This window comes from Amphibalanus amphitrite, unplaced genomic scaffold (genome assembly GCF_019059575.1).
Source record: "Amphibalanus amphitrite isolate SeventyFive unplaced genomic scaffold, NRLGWU_Aamphi_draft 000517F_arrow, whole genome shotgun sequence".
Taxonomy (NCBI): domain Eukaryota; kingdom Metazoa; phylum Arthropoda; class Thecostraca; order Balanomorpha; family Balanidae; genus Amphibalanus; species Amphibalanus amphitrite.
In genome coordinates, this window is record NW_024882011.1 from 132070 (window position 1) to 152181 (window position 20112).

A 20112-nucleotide genomic window follows, 5' to 3' on the forward strand; every position below is an offset into this window, starting at 1 on the left:
GTGACTTCAGGTGACTGTTCCAAATTGTACGATTTTAAGGATTTTTTTAGCTTATTTCGAATCCAGCATTCGTTGAGACATTTGAGAAGTACGTATAGTTGTGGTGCCAATGCAACTTGCTACGAAGCTGTCGCTGGTGGTTTAGGTACAGCTGCTATAAATAGGTGGTGCGGGTGGGACGCCTATAACTACTTGACCCAAACTTACCCAAACCAGCCTACACTGAGAAAACAGTATCCCCATTTTCGGTCTCAGAGACCAGTTTTCGGGCTAATGTACCATATCCAAAACAGACAGCACATTTCGAGAATACTTTCTGAGCAACGCCACATGGGCTCATACGATCCCTTAAATCGGTATCATTGATCGCAGAAACAGAGCTCAGTCAGTACCCATTATCGGTGTCAAGCTTCAAAACTAGTCTCACTATGAAACCAGTTTTCAGCCCGATCCCCATTTTCGAGCTCACCTGAATCCAGTTTGAGGGCTCAAATTGTGCGGTGAAGCCAATATTAGGGCTCACCTCATCGCTTTTCGGGGCTTTGGTAAAAACTGGATTGCGTCAGCTGGCTGGCCAGCTGGCGACGCACGAAGGGTATTTAATTTTAGATATAAGCGCGGTAGTAGGATGGACATAAATATTTCAAATGGCTTTAAATGAAAAATTGATTGGTAAATATTTATTCTTTTATATCTAGCATTGATATGTAAGAAGCTCTGCTAGCGCCACCATACGGCGCCAGCTGGCAAAAAATCCAGTTAATACCAGAGCCCGCTTTTCGTCCGATGCAGCCCCTCCTCCCCCCTCCCCCGTGTCCAGCAGCTGCGAATAAGACGAAGCCGCGGACAAACTTTTTTTTTTGCTCGGCCAGCCTAGCGCCAGTCTCGAGCGGTGGGACAGTTAACCCGGCAATTTTGGCCGGGATGCAAAAGTTACCGGTTTATGTTAACCCGGGAGCAAATAACGTGGGAGCCTATCTTAGGTGTGGCAAAGCTAACGGATTACTTACTTGTTGCCGAAGTGCCCAAAGAAGGTACTGGAACCGAAAACACAACATTGGTTCATGTATTTATTAACATTCATACACACAGTCATACTTGTGCAAGGTGTCAGTGTTCGGTTGTGGGGTGTAATAGCCAGGGAAAAAGTTCTATGAACTGAAAAACCCGGCGCCTATTACTTCGCAACATGGTTGTGTATTCAACATGAACTGCAAGGAGTGCAGACGACATTGCCTGTGCTAACTTAACGTCTCACGGGCAGCGCCGCGCTCTGACACCTTGGTCCCAGGGTGCAGGGTCCCAGAAGCGGCGGCGTTTCTGACCGCAAATCGCCGGAGAGCCGATCGACGCCGTCGAGGGGACTGAGCAGGCCGCTGCCAGCTCCACCTTCACGTCCGCGCAGCGCAGCTCGGTGTGCGGCGGCGGTTCATCGCGCGGGCCGCACCCGTCCGTCCGCTGCACGAGCCGCTTTTCGATCCGACAGCGCAACACCGGCACGCCATTGTGCTGGCTGAGCGGCGGCAGCGGCACGTAGGCAACAAAACAGTAGAAATCGATGGGCCTGGATCGGCGTTGCCAGCAACGCCGGCAGCGGCGCGGCGGGAGGCGCCAGTGCCGCCGTCGGGGACGTGTGCCCTTCGCTGCGCTCATTCGAGTTGGCCGGCCGGCCGCGCGGCGTAGTCCTTTTGACACGGTGCGAGAAGAGCCGGATGAAGGTGGACTTTTTATTGGCGTTGCTGGTGCTCACGCCGCCGGCGTCCAGTTTGGGCGGCAAGTCCGAGTACCAGGAGTCGGACAAGTCCCGCGCGAACGCCGCCAGCCGGTCGTCGTCACTGCTGGCGGCGGCCCGCCGACGGCGCTGCCTCAGAATCGGACGAGTCAGTGGTACTGAGCACCTCGCGGGACGGGTAGCTGGGAGTGGGCCGGCCGCGGCCCCTGCCAGGCCGCGCCACCTCCACCGGCGCAGCCGCCTTCAAACTGCCCTTGCTGGGCGGCGGGTTGGTCGGCGGAGGCGGCAGCGGTGCCTCGACGTCAGTCCGAGTCGGTGTCACTGGGCGGCCGCCGCGGAGACGGCTTCTGTTTGACCCGCAGCCGGCCTGGGCCGGCTCGGCGCCCTCGGCCGGCGGCGCGCGCCGTTTCGAGCGTTTCACCTTTTCACTGTTCCTCTCGCCTGGTCCTTAGCGTCGAGCGGCTCGGCGCTGTTCGGTTTCATGTGGCCCATGCTGCTGGGAAACTCGGGTGGGGACAGCTTTCTGACTGGAGTGCCGTCGAAGATGGAGGAGACGGGGTGCTCGCAGAGTCCTTGCCCAATGCCCATGATAGAGCCGAGGCTCCACTGGACGCCCAGCTTAGTCGGGCTATCGCCGCCCTCCTTCTATGGTGGATTCTTCGGCCCCCTACAGCCACTAGGGCCATCATATACTCCCAGATGGCGGCACCTAGGGGATGAGGGGGGGGGGGGGTGTCTGGGCCACTTGTCCACCTCGTGGCGTCGCCAGCGACGCCTGCGAGTCGGAGCAAATGATTATGGAGTCTTCCTCGAAGGACGGGTGCTCCAGGAGATGTTGCTTTGCCGTCTTGAGCGCCACCATCTCAGATCGGTAACTGGAGCAAATCCTCCCCGCCGCCTCCCGCAGTACCAATGTTGTACTGTCTGGGTGCTCGGTGAGGACCCCAGCGCCGCCTTCCTATTACTCCCCCGGTCGCAGACCCGTCGATCCAGGCCCACGTCGCACGCTGGGGGAGCGCTCCCAAGCACGCCTCCGCAGCACTCCTCCTCGTTGTCGCGGACGCCCCGATCGGCAGCCGGTCCAGGTGGACCGTGACGCCGTCTGTTGGCGTCTACGGGGACAGTCTCGTGGATAAGCGCGCCTCGGCGGGCAGCGCCACTCCAGTGGTCCCACACCGCTCCCCCGCGCTCGCTCCAGCCGGTCACTGACTTCAGTCACGGTTGGGGGGGGGGGGCTTCCGCCACGACGCGGCGGGTCCTCCGACGGGAGGGAGAGCGCCTTCGCCAGTAGGCGCGATGCCAGCGCATCCCTCCTCATCTCTCCATCGGCACGACGCCCGCCTCTGCCCTCACGGCGAGTCTTGGAGCATGGAAATCGGGCAGCAAGTGATGACTCATGCCACCGTCAGCATCTACGCCTCCAGGACGCCAAGATGTGTGGCCGCAGCCGCAGGCAGCCACGCCGACCCCGTTGCCCGCATGCCCAAGTAGTCTCGAATCGCTGACACCTCTCCTGAAACAAGAGTGGTGTCGTAAACTTAAACCCCTTGCTGGCGCCCGCCAGCCGCGACAACACCGCCACACCAATTTTTGTGACCCCGGAACTTCCGTCCCGAGCCTTATTTCACGGCACGATGCTACAGTGCGCTACACGTATTGTGGTATTCAGCTTCCATGGAAATATCAACTAATTTGGTCGCTCAAACATGGGAGTCGGGAGTGGTTAAGGCCCAGAGCGTTCTGTCTGGTTTATAAAACCTTGGCCAGCAGATGTAAACGTGCTTTTTGTATAAGTGGCTTAATTTTGACGCAAAAAGGCACTAACCTTCGGCGCAAATAATGCAGAAATTTCAGCGCAAATTGCAAAATAGCTTGCGCCGAACTTCGGTGCATGACGGCTTCACGGGCGTCCGGCGTACCATATGGATGTTTTCCAGTTTGTGCTGCAGGTTTTAGCTCTAGGTTTTAGATTGTATGTTTTGGGTTGGGTTGGGCTGGGCTGGACTGGGCTGGGCTGGGTTGGGCTGGGCTGGGCTGGTTGGGGTGGTTGGGTTGGGTTTGATTAGGTCAGGTAAGTTTAGGTTAGTTTAGTTTAGGATAGATATGAATACCTATTTTTTGTAAGTTGAATTACTTTTTTCATTTTGTAGCATCATATGCCTTCCATCTTTGAACTGCCATATTCAAGCACCAGAATAAGTATGGACTTGAACCTTTTCCAGTCTGGATGCCTGTATGGAAGTTGTGCAAAATCATGCAGTTGAAGGTATTGTAACCACAAATAAGAGCTGATGACTCAAGTCTCAACTTGTCCATAATTGGTTATCTTGATGTATACTTGTAGACCCTTCCTCTTACTTGGCACACAGGCATGGTGTCAGTGTTCTAAAATTGGATTTCCATTGGGTGTCCCAACAAAGAAAAAATCTGAAGACAAAATGAGATACATTTAGTCCTTCCGCAAAACTGCATAATGCCATTTTTTACCTCAGATTTTGTCAGAACCTTTACAGGATCTGAAATGAAATGATGTAGAGTAGATGCATCAACTGTCAAGTCATGCGTAACCTGGCAGCTGGCTGTTGAATAAAACTTTTGACATATTTCTTTAGCAAAGATGAAATAAAGCCACTTGTCATATTTTTAGGATGAAAATATTTTCCCCATCATGTGTGGTTATTCACCTAAAATTCTGAAACATCGAACACTGTGATACCAGCATTCCGTCATGTCAACCAGCATTCCGCAGCATGTTAGCAGAAGCAGCAGCATGTTATAAGTATATGACAGATCCAAATAGGTTGTAGGTTGGTAGGTATTGGTACTAAGTTTAACTTAATAGGTTAGTAGGCAAGGTTAGGATTAATTTTAGTTGAGTATCAAGATAACCAATTATGAACAAGTAAAAAAATTCTTACCTACCCTTGAAAGCATTGCTTCAATCACATCATCACAAAGAACCAGACAAAAATTTTGCACATTCTTACACTATTTGACATCCTGAATCCAGATATGATGCTTTCATGTGGCGTAAATACTTGGCAAATACAAGAAAAACGAATAATCAAACCCGTGCGTATTCGTATCAACGGCGCCACAATTGTAGATCAGACCTTTTCTGAACAAATGCCACCACAATTATAATTGATAAGGGATTAAAATGGCATGAGCATCAACATCCTGAATTTTTTCTAAAAGATAGCGATAACTGATAACTAATAACTTACCATTCATTTTGAAATCACGGCGGTAGGTACACTAACACATGGCACTGAAAACAGCAAAAGACGGAATGGCGGAATGTCGTATGGAGCCCTAAAACGCAGCCCGAATTGAGCCCGAAAAGGAAGACGAACTGAAACCGCTTTCGGGGCTAATGTACTTTATGCCCGAAAAGCGCGCCTAACTGATACCGATTTTAAAATCATACAGATTTGAGCCCTGTTTTGGCACTCAATTGAGCCCTTATTCAAAAATGTTCTCAAAGTGTTTTCTGAGTGTAGCTTAATCCTCGCCCCCTAGTTTTTTTTCGCGATAGCTCTGAACACGCCAGGAACAGAGAGCTGAAACTAGGCATACCTGACCTTTGATTCAAGCCGGATCTTGTGACACCAACCAGATTTTCAGGTCAGGTCAGGTTGCTGACCTATGACGTCATAAGTGGACGGTCCTCAGATGCCGCAACTTCGCAACGCCCTCAGTCCCAGAGGAGCTTTTACAGGGGATGAAACTTACAGAACGTGCATCTCCTATGTAGAAGTCTCACAACTTGTACCTCTAGGATTTTTCCTAAAGATCACATGAGGTCAGGTCGGTCACGTGACCTCAACACTATAAGTCAATTGAGAAAAATGAAAGCTGCTATTCTGGCGCCGGGAGCAATCTCAAACTATTGCAAGCACACGGATCGTGATTTCATGCACTCCTTGCAAAAGTTAGAAGCTTCAATTTTGCATTGTTGACGTTGCGTGATTATGACGTCACTAGGGTCATACGAGCTTTTCGTCAATAACTCCCGATCAAAATGAGCTAGCGAGTCGGTCAAGCCACCAATGGACTGAGGAAGACCTGCCGAATCGAATAAAATGCAACATGACCTCTTTTGACCAATTTCACGAACTAGGGGTCTCTGACCTGACCTTGACCCGAGGTCAACAACTCAAGTTGTTGACCCGACCTCAGAGGTCACCAGTTGACCTGAGACCTTAAAATCGGGTACTAGCTGTTTTGTCTCCTAACGGCACACACGCTCGTTTTTTTCCGCGACGCTCTAAATCCAACGGGGGCGAAAAACGACGAGGGGGTCGTACATACCAGCCCTCCCCCCGGCCGGCGCGTATGTAGAAAACCAACAGGTCCTGCGGGGTTAACTCTCGCCCTTATTGGTGTTTTGCTAGCTGCAAACGCAAAAGGCGGGGCTAGGTTATTGGTTGACCTTCCAGGTCAGGCCAGTGACTCAAAAGTCGGGAAAATCGGGACCTATGACCTTTAACAGGTCATACTTTGGAGAGTTAGTTGATACGAGATTTTTCGGGGCGCTGATCACGAATTTCATGTTAGCTTTGATCACCGATGATGTCTTGATGCTTTTAGGCCAGGTCGGGTCAGGTCAGGTCAGGTCAACCAGTAGGCGTCTTGCTAGCTGTCCATAATAGGTGTCAACCAACACTGACAGCTTCGTGACATTGTAGGAAGGCGCCAAAATTACTTCGTAAATGTTCAAATGGGTGCTAAATTCGAAATCAGCTCGAAAAACTAGCCTAAAAATATATGAGCCCAGAAGAAGTGAACTAAGGTCATCAAAGGTCAATGACCTTGACCTGACATTCACCTGACCTTGACACCCACCATAATGCATGGGACCACCATCATTTCTGTTTGGGAGGATTTTATATCAATGAGGCTCGAGCGTGAGCTGCTCGAGAAATGAAAAAAGATTTTTACTTAAAATACAGAGTCAACATGAAGTGTTAAGAGTGTTTAAACCGTTATTAAGTACTTAGCAATTTAAGCTGGTTTATTTATTAAGTATCACATTTATTTAAGATTTAAGATTACAAAACACAACGCGAGGATAGCAAAACTATAATAACATCTGGTGCATGTGACTCCGGATATGGGAAAATCGCGCAAAGCCGGCAATTCAAGCGCTGGCGTAGCCGTTGAAGAAATCATGGAGAGCCAGATTGTGGAAAGTAAAATGAAGAAGAAGCAAAGAATACTGAAGGAGATTCGAGTGAATGAATCCAAGTTAAGTTCGCTGATTTGCGACCAAGAATCCTCACTCTCAGAGCTCCAAAAGATAACAGGTGAGCTAGGAGAGCAGGCGAGTGAGCTATTAGATGTAGTAGAGGCCATCTGGGAAGAGAAGAACAGCGGTGAAGTAGAATCAGGACCACTATGGGACATGTTTCATGGAGTAGAAGCCAGCATTCAAGATTCCGTCAGCATGGCAAACAAGTATATCCGCAAGAAACTGTCAGGAAACCTGTATTGTGAGGAAACAAGTGCGAGCAGTGAAGCGAGTGAACAGCCGAGCACGCAAAAAGAAAATGAAGCAAAGGACAAGGAAAACACGAACCGATCCCAAGATGCGACGGATTCGTCCATCAAGGGTATAAAGCCGCCAGAACTGCCTATATTCGATGGCAGAAAGGGTTACAGTGACTGGAGGGCGGTATTCGATGCTTTCGTCGGCAACTCGAACGCGTCGGCTGAGCTCAAGATGGTCTACCTCAAGAACAGTTTGACCGGCGAGCCCCTACAAATGGTAGAACGATATGGGTTGTCGAAAGCTGGTTATGAGAAAGCTAGAGAAGAGTTGGAAAGAAAGTATGGGGGTCATGCCAGGCGAGTGCGAGCAGAGATAGCCAGCATTCGCAACTTCCCCAAGATAGGTGAAAACGATACAAAGAAGCTTGAAGAGTACTCAGATAAGGTGACAAGTCTCGTCACCAGTCTGAAGGAAAATGGATCAGACGGAGATCTTTCGGAAGTATCAGCATTTTATATGCTTGTGTCTGAAAAAGTTCACCACTCCTACATCAAGAACTATCAAAGGTGGCTAAGCACGACGAGTCAACAAGACAGCTTCGAAACATTTTCAAAATGGCTAGCTGAAGAAGTCATGCTGGAAAAAAGAGCCAAGGAAGCAACAGCAGCCAGTAGCGAGCAGGATGAGCCAAGGCCGAGAATGCGTAGCCACGGAACAAAGAAGACGTACGCTGCCACAAGGCAGGCCAGCCGGCATGTCTTCAGTCGGCTGAAATGTGCAGTGTGTCACGCAGAACACGCGACTGAAGATTGCGCTGAGCTGCAGAGCTGGGAAGTCGCTAGAAGATATGCATTCTGCAAAGCCGAAGGATTGTGCTTTAGATGTCTGCGTGGCAAGCACAGGGGAACTAACTGCCGCAGGTTTCCCGGCTGTGCTGTTGAGGGCTGTGGTGGCACTCATCATAGCCTCCTGCATGCCAGTGGAGGTGGAAACTCTCGGAACTCAGCTGAAGTAGCCCGACCGTCTTACAGCACTCCGACACTCAGCAGCCAGGCCAAGGAATTCATTCCGAGAACGGTCCAGGGCCGCGCTTGTGCTAAAGAAGATAGTGCTACAACAAGCAGTGCACAGGTGTCCGCGGCTCCCGGTGCAAGTTTTAATACCGCTGCCCAGAGACAAGAGAAGCGAACTGGAAAAGTCGCGTTTCAGACGGCCCCGATATTAGTGCACTGTCAGGATCGATTTCTGAAGCTGAACGCACTTTTAGATCCCTGCTCTGACGCCAGTTACATAAGTAAAGCTGCTGCAGATGAGCTCGGACTACAAGGAGAAGAAGTCAAATTTGAGCTTGGGACGGTCAATGGCAAGACGGATGTGAAAATGACGTCAGGAGCTGTCCGGATAGCCTCTACCCAGAGTAGGTTTGAAACGTCCTTAGATGTTCACGTCATTCCCAGTCTGGAAGGAGCCTCCGTATGTACGAGCTGGCAGGATGTGAAGCAGCGTTGGCCACACATGGTGGACATCCCCTTTCCAAAGATGGCTGGAAGGGAAGTGGACCTACTGATCGGTCTTAGCCCTGAGACAATGCCCATCTTTGTGCCTCTGAAGACTGTCTCCGGCGAGAGTTCGAGCCCAGTCGCTGTCCTAACGCCACTTGGATGGACAGCATTCGGCTGCGTTCAAGACAATGAAGATCCTTCTAACCTACAAAAGCTGAAGAGCATGACAAACGTCGCAAGAACCTTGAGAACTTGCCTGACAGATAAGTCACTAAACGAAGAAATTCAAGCAATGAGAGCGATGACAGATCTGGAGGTGCTGGACGTCAAGACTTCCGAGACCAATCTTCTGTCAGCTGAAGAAAAAGTGGCTATGAAGAAAGCTGCAAGTTCATTGAAGAAACAAGGAAGTAGATATCAAGTTGCAGTACCATGGCGAGAAAACGAACCGCAGCTGAAAAGCAACTACGAATCTGCGCTGATTCGCCTAGTGAAGCTGGAGAATTCTCTTCATCGTCGGGGAGCTCATCTTGCTGCAAAGTATAACGACATTCTTGAAGAGTACGTGAAGAAAGGTTATATGACCAAAACTCCCACGGCGCAGAGATCAAACAGTGGAGAGGATGAGTGGTTCCTTCCACACTTTCCCGTCATTCGAGAGGACAAGGCGTCATCCAAGATCCGAATCGTGTACGACGCAGCGGCCAAAAGTGAGGGAATCAGTCTCAACTCACAGCTCCTTCCGGGACCATCGCTTTACAGCGACCTGATCGAAACGCTAGTCGGATTCAGACAACATCCTGTCGCCTTAGTCGGAGATGTAAAGGAGATGTTCCTTCAAGTCGAGCTGGCGCCAAAAGATCAGAAGTTCCACCGCGTTCTATGGCGCAACATGAAGCAAGATGAAGAACCAACAGTTTTTGAAGCCAAGAGATGGATCTTCGGAAACGCTGCAGCACCGTTCGTCGCGCAGTTTGTTCTGAAGGAGCATGCGCGACTCAACGCAGTGAAGTACCCTGTTGCGTCTGAAGTAATCAGCAAGCACGTTTACATGGACGACGAGATCGCATCATTTAAGGATGCGGAATCCGCCATCGGAGCAAGGAGGCAAGTTAGTGAGCTGCTGGAAGATGCTGGCATGAAGATGACGAAGTGGAAATCAAACAGTCAAGAAGTGATGGAAACAGTACCAGAAGAAGATAGAGCCGTCACCTCAAAACACTTCATTGAAGACAAAGGATCAGAATCAACCAAAGCTCTCGGCGTGGTGTGGTCGTCAGAAGACGACATTCTATCACTGGATGTGTCCAAGCGACCGCCGGTGACAGAAAGATGGACCAAGAGAGCTGTTCTGAAGGAGATGGCTGCCATCTTCGACCCGTTGTGCCTATTCGCACCATTCACACTCCGTGCCAAGATGTTATTTCAGCAAACCTGGGACTGCACGATCAACTGGGACGACATCCTACCTGAGGATCAGCAGAAACAGTGGAACGCGTGGTTCTCCGAACTCGCAGAACTGGAGACCATAGCTGTGCCGAGATGTATTCACCGCTTCAAGGGTGAACCTGACCAAGAGCTCCATGTCTTCAGTGATGCCTCTGAGCAGGCATATGCCGCTGCTGTATATGTCGTATCCGAAAGCATGGGTGAGAGGTGCTCCAATCTCGTCCTGGCACGTGCCAGAGTGGCACCGAGAGCAAAGAAGAAGACGATCGCCAGACTGGAGCTCATGGGGGTGCTCTTGGGACTGCGTCTAGTCAAGAAAGTGTGCAGCGCTCTTGGAAAGGAGCTATGTGAGGTCCATTTCTGGTCAGACTCAATGGATGTCCTCTGCTGGATCAGAAACGAAGTTTCTAGATTTCAAGCATTTGTGGCCCACCGAGTGTCAGAAATCCGTGAGTGTACGGTGCCGGAGCAATGGCAGCACGTACCAGGCAAGGAAAACCCAGCCGACGCGCCGACAAGAGGACTGAGTCTCGAGGCGCTTCGAGGTCACAGGCTGTGGTGGCATGGGCCGGAGTTCCTGGTGGATGAAGACCGTACATGGCCGACAAAAAGACACTTCAGTGATGAAGATTTTGACAGAACCGAACTGGCCAGACGAGAGCAAAGAAACACGTTCGCCATAAGAGCTCCAGCCTCAAGCGCGGAGTTACGACTCCTCCCGGAAAAATTCTCTAGCTGGACTAGGTTCATTCGAATCACAGCCTGGGTGATGCGATTCATCAAAGCACTGAAAGAAAAACCGAGAAAACGCCCACTCAGATGTACTCAACCAGAGGAGCTAGGTCCAACTGAAGTCGATGAAGCGGAACAGATCTGGATAAAACGAGCTCAGGAAGAGTCGTTCTCTGAAGAAATGAAGCAGCTGAAGACAAGTGGAGGATCCGGTGTCAAAAGATGTCGTCAAAGCTCAGTGAAGAAGCTGTGTCCATTCATGGACGAGGACGGCATACTCAGAGTTGGAGGCAGGCTACAGCGCTCCGACTTGAGCTACAGCGCCAAGCATCCTGTTCTGCTTCCAAAGGGACACCCAATCAGCAGACTGATAATTCGTCAGCTGCACGAGGACACTGAACATGGCTTAGGTGTAGAGCACACCTTGGCCAGCTTACGAACGCGCTTCTGGGTGCCTGCTGCGCGGGAGATGATCAAGAAATGCATTCACCAGTGCGTAAAGTGTCAGAAGCTCCGAAAGTCAGCCGAGACACAAGTGATGGCGCCCAAGCAAAGCAACCAAGTGAGAACGCGCTTCCGCGCCTTTGACAAGACGGCAGTTGACTTTGCAGGACCATTCCTGACAAAACAAGGTCGTGGAAAGGTCAGGCAAAAACGGTACCTATGTATCTTCACCTGCCTCCAGGTCAGAGCCGTTCATCTGGAGATGACGTACGGGCTAGATACATCCAGTTTCATTCGGGCTCTGATGAGATTCATTTCCAGAAAAGGCGAGCCCTCAGAGATCATATCTGACAACGGAAGAAACTTCACACGGGCTTCAAAGGAACTGCAGCAGTCCTTTCACGGATTGGACAACAGTCAGATCCAGCGTGAACTTCTGAAGTCACGCACGAAGTGGACGTTCATTCCTCCTGGTGCTCCACACTTCAATGGAGCGTGTGAAGCAATGGTAAAGATCGCGAAGAGAGCGTTGATGAAGACTCTCGAGCATGCTGACCTCTCTGATGAAGAGCTGCAGACAGCGTTCTGTAAAGTAGAGGCGCTGATGAACACAAGGCCACTGACGGTGTTATCCAACGACCCAACTGATGACCAGCCACTCACGCCAGCCAACTTCCTCGTGGGTCACACAGCAATCGAGATGACAGTATCATCAGATTCCGATGAGGCGGGGGTGAGGCAGCGCTGGAAACGTATACAACAGCTGTCAACAGAGTACTGGAGGCGATGGCTCAGAGAATATCTACCGTCGCTACAGCGGAGACAGAAGTGGCTTGATCCGAAACCCGACATAGCACCTGGTGACGTGGTGTTGGTGGTCGACCCGTCTTCTCCACGAGGAAAGTGGCCGATGGGACGCATAGACCAAGTGATGAGAGGTGACGATGGTCACGTCAGAGTGGCGTCTGTGAGGATGCGAGACAAGATCGTCACAAGACCAGTCACAAAGATGGTCCGACTGGATGTCAGCGGCTTGCTGGTGTAGTTGTTGGATTGGGAACAATCCAAAGTGAGGGGAAGATGTTTGGGAGGATTTTATATCAATGAGGCTCGAGCGTGAGCTGCTCGAGAAATGAAAAAAGATTTTTACTTAAAATACAGAGTCAACATGAAGTGTTAAGAGTGTTTAAACCGTTATTAAGTACTTAGCAATTTAAGCTGGTTTATTTATTAAGTATCACATTTATTTAAGATTTAAGATTACAAAACACAACGCGAGGATAGCAAAACTATAATAACAATTTCACATGTTTGAACGTTTACGATCACAAAAAGACTGGAAACGAGCGGATAATGGCCGTTTTTACGAAGGGCTTCCTGGCGAATGTCCATCTAATTTGAACAAATCTGCACCAAATGTGCACCTTATCTGCACAAAATGTGTACTATAGATGGCCGTCGTGAAATACTCCTGAGCTGAATGTTCAAATTTTGTTCCCCTTTTCTTTTTAAATGAGCTAGATTGAACAAGATTTTCATTGGACAAGATTGTTGACGGCCCTCCTGTGAAACGAGACTCGATGAATTCTTAAACTCCCTAGTTTTTTTGTAACAACCCTAGGTTCGTTGCATACTAACTAGGGAGGTTGCAACGACCCTAGTTTCGTTACAACGTCCCGGAATGAGCAGTTATTTTGTAACGTCCCTAGGGTCGTTGCAAACAAACTGATCGTTCAGGGAGGTTACAACCACCCTAGGGTCGTTGCAAACTAACTGAAATCGCATACTCCCTGTAACATATAGATATTCGTCGTTTATTGACACTGAATTAAAACAGTCCGTACACCTGAAATAAATGTATACAATAAAGCGCTTATCAAAATCGGGATCCTGACATCCGTGAATATGTTTTAAAAACCAGCTAAATTGCAGTATTCAGCTTTATATCTGCAGATCGTGACAGCCGTTCGAGAGAGTGGTATGTCCTCGGCGACTGATTGACCTGCTCATGGTATCTTTCACCGACCCCAACGGCACCAGAGCGCGGTCACTCAACTGTACCATCGGACAGTGTATTTAAACCGAGGAAGAGGCAAGGTAAGTGGCACAACCTCTCTGCAGCCGTGAGAAGTACGGCCGATCACACCGTCCGGTGCTGATGGTATTCATACCATAAAGTCTTCGAGAGTTTAAGAAAACGCCGTCTACATCCTCCAAAGGGCGCCGTTTTGCTGTCGTCTGCCGTCCACCTTGTCTGTGAAGCGCCCTGCGGAAAACCGATCGCTTCGCGAGTGGCTCCCACCGTCGACTGGTAGTCCCGCTTCTGCCGCTGCACCACTGCAGCGCAGCGTCAGCGCATCGCCCTCCGACTGGAGCGGCTCAATCAGCGCACGGCAGCTGCAGACCGCCCGAACTGCCGTAACAAAGACGACATGAAGCTGGCCCATCGTGCTGTGGCATCCCTGATGCTCATTGGATCTGCCCTAGGAAGCGCTGGCGCCCTGCCACCTGATAAAAGTGACGGCAATGACGCCGGCGTCGAGCGTCAGTTGACGACCGGGGCTCCGTTTGAGCAGCTGCTCTTAGCGGGGGGTTTGGTCACTCTGGGAGCGGCTGGCATCATGGCATCACTGGTCATGGCTCAGAACAATCCAGAGCCATCCGTGCCACAAGTGGTCAGCATCGCGAGTACAAATGTAACGCAAGCGCCGCCAATGTGCCAAACACCTGTCGCAACTACAACAGCAACTACTACTACTACTACTACTACTACTACTACTTCTGCTACTACTATTACTACTGGTACTACTTCTACTACTACTGACTCTAGTACCAGCAGCACTGAACCACGTTGTACTATCCCATGGAGGCAAGATACCTGCAATAATGATCAAATATGTGCCGGTACCAAGGAGGGCACAAACTGTGTTTATCTATCTCTTGAAAATAGAGCGGACTGTTTATTTGAAATTAATACCTTGCCTACGTCTGGCCTTTCAGCGAATCCAATCTACTTATGCCCTTCTAAACCTTGAACACGTCTAAAAAATTTCCCCATGTGTGTGTGTGTGCAGGGGGGGGGGGAGAAGGGGGCGCCGCATATGTAGTTGAAAAGAGCGTTCAATTTTGTCCAAGATCCAATCATCGCTTTTGCATGACGAGCAACAATATTCTTAAAAATATAATTGTTTCAAACCTCTACATAGTAATTAGTAATTCATAAATGACCTTCATTTTTCAATAGGTAACCTACGTCAACCTAGTGGCTAGTATGTTATAAAATACAGTTGGCACGTTCTATAGTAGAACGCATGGTTATCAGACACGAGCACCTCGATGCGATGGATATTTTTTCCCAAACCAAAATACTTAGCCGTCAAAAGGCAATCGACCGAAATGGATACATAACCCACGGACACAAGACCAACCAAACCCCAACCGATGGGAAATACCCCTTATTCGCGTTGCGGAGCAAGCGGGTCACCCTAGCGGGCCCCATTCACCCGAGGGCCCGGGCTCTATCCACACGGGGCCCCGGGCCACGTCCACCTGGGCTCCGGGCCCCGTCCACTCGGGGCTCCGGGGCCCGTCCACCAGGGGGCCCGAGCCCCATCCACCCGGGGGCCCGGGCCCCATCCACCCGGGGGTCCGGGCCCCGTCCACTCGCGGACCCGGGCCCCATCCACCCAGGGGGCCCGGGCCCGTTCTCCCAAGGGCCCGGGCCCCATCCACCTCTCTCTCTCTCTCTCTCTCTCTCTCTCTCTCTCTCTCTCTCTCTCTACCGTTTTAGAAAACTCTACATTGCTCTCCTTTACCCTATCAAAACAAACAATTTACCCCCTAAAACTCCCATCCGTTACTGTCAATGACTCTCTTATTGCTTCATAATTACTCCCGATAACTCGATTCCATTATTCCCCAAAACTCCCTTTATAGCTTCATGAATGCTCTAGTTACTCCTAACCAAACTTCCTAAAACTCCCCATAACTCCACTCCAGTTCACCCCCCCCCCCCCCGAAAAAAAATATTGGACGAATGGCGTAACAATCATAAGCCTATGTACCCAAGCACAAAAATATATATTTACTTCAAGTAAATAGGGTTAAAAATATATACTTCAAGAAATGTGTATTAAAGTCCGAGGCGGTGCGAGGCTCAAAGAATTGACAAACGCGCTTCCAACATGCCGCGCCGCGACACGCTCTCGGGGGGTCTACTCCATTTGCTTCACGGTTGCGATGGCCGCCGCTGATGGAGACACATCGGGCTTCAGTCCACCGGACACTTTGGAGTTTGGTTCTCAGAAATCAATTCAGATTGGCCATGTTTTTAGGAGTTTTGATGTTAAAAATCCAAAAGGCGGCCTGCCACAACACTCACAGTAGGATTGCTTCGTACGTACGGTGGCGGCGCTACCACCTCCTGGGCTTCGACAATTACCGCGTCTTCCCCCTCCGCGGCTCTCCTTTCACGATGGTTGGATGGATATTTTGCGGGCCTCCATTGGCTTCCGTCGTCTCTTGGAGGAGCGCTGCAGGCTCTCCAGCTCATCCCCTGCAAAATGTACATAACCATGAAACCATAGGTACGTTAAATATTGCGTGGAAGGATTTAGAGGAGAAAGAAAAGGAGAGAGGGAGGGAAAGAGCTGAGGAGGGAGGGAGGAAGGAAGGGAAGGAGGGGAGGGATGAAGGGATGAATGAAGGAAGGAAGGAAGAGAGGGAGGGAGGGAGGGAGGGAGGCTGATGGAGGGAGAGAGGGAGGCGAGGGGAAGGAGGGAGTGAGGAAGGAAGCGAGGAGAGATGGAAGGAAGAAGTGATGGAGGAGAAATAGGCAGATGAAACAAGACGGACGAGACGAGACACACGCGACCTGACGTGTTGGCATGATACTAGGGGATAGTGGGGTAAAGCGGACTAGCAAAGAAACAGCGTCAGATAGCTGCTAAGTGGTAGTGGAAATGCTAGTTTAAACCGCCCTACGTGTTAGCTTAATCCTTCAGCCCAAACTTCCATGTAGGTGAGTTTTGTCTAGCCCATACTTTGGAAAGTGGTTTACCAGTAGGGGTCGTGACGGGTATTCGTGCTTCGTACTAGGGGAGAGTGGGGCAAAGCGGCCACCTTAACGCTTCTTACAATGCCGACGCTTGATTTTGAAACTTAGAAAGATTCTTTTTATACCAATGTGATCCCTATTAAATTGCCTTTTATTTCAACTGCGTTTAATTTCCAGAGGCGCTCACATATGGACGATATTAACTAAACTTTGAAATTGAACCATGCATATTGGCCGCTTTGCCCCATACCCTGGGGCAAAGCGGCCACCGGCGACTTCTCAAGTCTCGATATGAGAAACAGAATAGTTGCCTCATGTACAACTAGGATATTTGATGGTGACAAGGTTTAACCCTCGCCGGACCTATTGGTTTTCTACATACGCGCCGGCCGAGGGGGGGGGGGGCGGGTACGACCCCCCCTCGCCGTTTCGCCCCTGGTGGAGCTAGCGCGTCGCGGAAAAAACGAGCGTGTGCGCCGTTACGAGACGCAGAGATTGGTACCCGATTTTAAGGTCCTAGGTCAACCGGTGACCTCTGAGGTCAGGTCAAGTGCCCCAAGGTACGGTCCAGTTTTTGGTGAATAACTTCGCAAAAAACGGCCGCAGAGCGCCGATTTTGGCAGCATCGTGTTCGCCTCGCTCAGGCGCGTCGAATGATATACTTTTTGTCCGGGTCAGGTCAACTTGGGGTGTTGACCTCAGGTCAAGGTCAGGTCAGCACCCCCAGGTCACGAAGTTGGTCGAAAGAGGTCATGTCGCGTATCATTCGATTCGGCAGGCCTTCCTGAGTCCATTGGTGGCTTTCCCGACTCGCTAGCTCAATTTGATCAAGAGTTATTGACGAAAAACTAATATGACCTTGATGACGTCATAAATGACGTCACGCAAGGTCAACATTGCAAAAGTGACGCATCTAACCTTGCAAGGAGTGCATCAAATCACGATTCTGTGTGCTTGAGATAGTTGGAGATCGTTCCCGGCGCCAGGATAGCAGTTTTCATTTTTCCCCATTGACTTATAATGGTGAGGTCACGAAAATGACCTGACCCCATATGACCTTTAGGAAAAATCCGAGATATACAAGTTGTGGGACTCATAATGGATACTAGATCCTGCAAGTTTCATTTCCCTGTGACATCTACTCTGGCAGTGAGGGCGTTGCGAAGTTGCGACATCTGAAGACCGTGCAGAGGTTCACTTATGACGTCATAGGTCAGTGACCTGACCTGACCCAAAAATGCGGTTGGTGTCAAAAGATCCGGCTTGGATCAAAGGTCAGGTATGCCAAGTTTTAGCTCTCTATCGCCAGCGTGTTCGGAGCTATCGCGAAAAAACCCTATGGGGGGGGGGGCGGCACCCGCCCCCCCCTCGGCCGGCGAGGGTTAACCCTCGCCCGCACATGGGGGGGGGGGGGTGGTTGCCACCCCCCCAGGCAGTCTTTCTGCTCTGCACTCAACATTTTTAGAGCTAGAAAGCTGATTTTTCGTATAGCTGCTCGTCTATCCTTTCTTGATGTCCACTGAAAATTTCAAGTTTCTGTGATTTTTGGTTTCGGAGATATGAACTTGTTTTTCAGGTCATGTCATGACCCAAATGGCCAATTCTCAACATCTTGCGTTTGCCATGGGCCTTGTGAGCTTTTGACACCCTGATTTCGGCCTTTTTTGCCAGTCTTACCTCCCACCTATCATGGAACATGTTGTTCGACGATGTACAGGGGTCAAGGTCAGGGTCAAGGTCAACCTAGGTCATCTAAGATAATTGCGTTTTAGGCAAGCTGAATTTACTTTTTGTGAAGTTTTTTGACTGCATTTTTGGTAAAAGCTTCTCAGATCATGATTTCATGTGATATGGACCCAAAAACAATCGGTGCACACATCAGTATACACACAGACACACACAGACATACAAACACATATAATTGACCTTGACCTAACTTGACCTGAAATGACCTCAGCAGCAAAATTCTGGTCGGATAGTGTGACAAAGAGGTTCTAGCTGGCTTGGCACCGGAAAACAGCATCGTCATCGGTATTTGATAAGCAGCGCACTTGATATCTAACGGTGACCCAAAACAGCAACATTTTTTAGTTTGACCTGACCTGGAAGGTCAATGACTGACCTGAGAAGGTAAAACTGGGTATCATTGGATTCGTCTCTTCCCAAAGAATCTTTTTGGTTTTTACTGCTAAGCTCTATCTCCAACAGGAACGAAATGGCGCGGGGGGGGGGGGTGGCAACCACCCCCCATGTGCGTTCTAGGATGGGAAAATGGCATGTGCGGGCGAGGGTTAAGCGAGGATGGATGCTTACTTTGTCAGCATCCCACCTGTAGGTAGGTAAACAAAGAAAGGATTTTCATGGAAAACATTTAATTGCATTATTTGGTAACTCGTGTAGCCAGAAAGTGGCCAAGATGAATGCATGACGACATATTTGAACATAAATCATGTTTTTATCCAGATAAAAACAACTTATGGTCATTTGGGGGATGGCCACTTTGCCCCGGCCACTTTGCCCCGCGCATACCGTCCGAGACAAAAATATTTCAGCTCAGCTATTGGTGGGGTAAACAGCAGTAAAATTGGTGGAAGATATGTACGATGACCACACAATGCATGGACAAGAACGCTTATAAAAATTCCAAACAGTTATAAAACAAAACAACATTTAAAAAGTGTTTACATAGTTGGTAATCTGGCAAGAAATGCTTTTCCATGTTTCACTAAACAATGGCGATGGGCCTAAAACCCCGGTTGGCTCATTCGAACGACCGCAAAGAGAAGCATAATTGGAAACCATAAATTGGAACTGAAGCCAGCTGTGGAGGGCTGAAACGATGGGTGGCCGCTTTGCCCCGGGTGGCCGCTTTGCCCCACTCTCCCCTACGTGTCAACCGCCTCTGACAGCTTCGTAACATGTTACGAAGGCACCGAAACTACTTCGTAAATGTTCAAATGGTAGCTAAATTCTCATTCAGCTCTAAAAACTAGCCTAGAAACATGTAAAACACGAACAGGTGAACGAGGTCACCAAACGTCAATGACCTGACCTGACCTTCAGGTAACCTTGACATCCACCCTAATGCATGGGAGCAACATCAAATCACATGTTTGAACGTTTGAAACCACGAAAAGCTTGCAAACGCGCGGCTAATGTGAGCAGACATACGCCGAATTGCGATTCCGGCCAAACATGGTCTCGGAAAGTAGGTCACAGGTCATAGGTCATTTGGGTTAGGGCCATGAAATTTTCAGGTTAGGTGTAAAATTGATCAATGCGAGGGTTCTTAAAGTTTCGTTGCGATCGGCCGCTTTTTACGCGAGCTATTCGCGAAAAACCTTTGGGGAGGGTTGCATCCCTTGTGCCGGCGAGGGTTAACCCCGCGTTCGATGTCTTTCGGACGACGAAGATTCTACGTCGTCCGGGCAATTCCGTTCAAAGTCAGCGGGGGCTTGGCGGCGGTTATGGACCGTGATTGACCGGACGACGTAGGTCGTAGAATCTTCGTCGTCCGAGAGACATCGAACTGGGGCAAGCCTGCATTTGATAGGCATGACACTGTTAAGTGCTGCCACCTGGTCAGAATTGTGTTAGCGACATCGTGCGGGACTGAAGTGAAACCCAAGCAGGCGATGTTATCGCGTTGAACTAAACGGTCAACAGGACCAAGTATAATTCCTAACAAATTCTGATAAAGAGC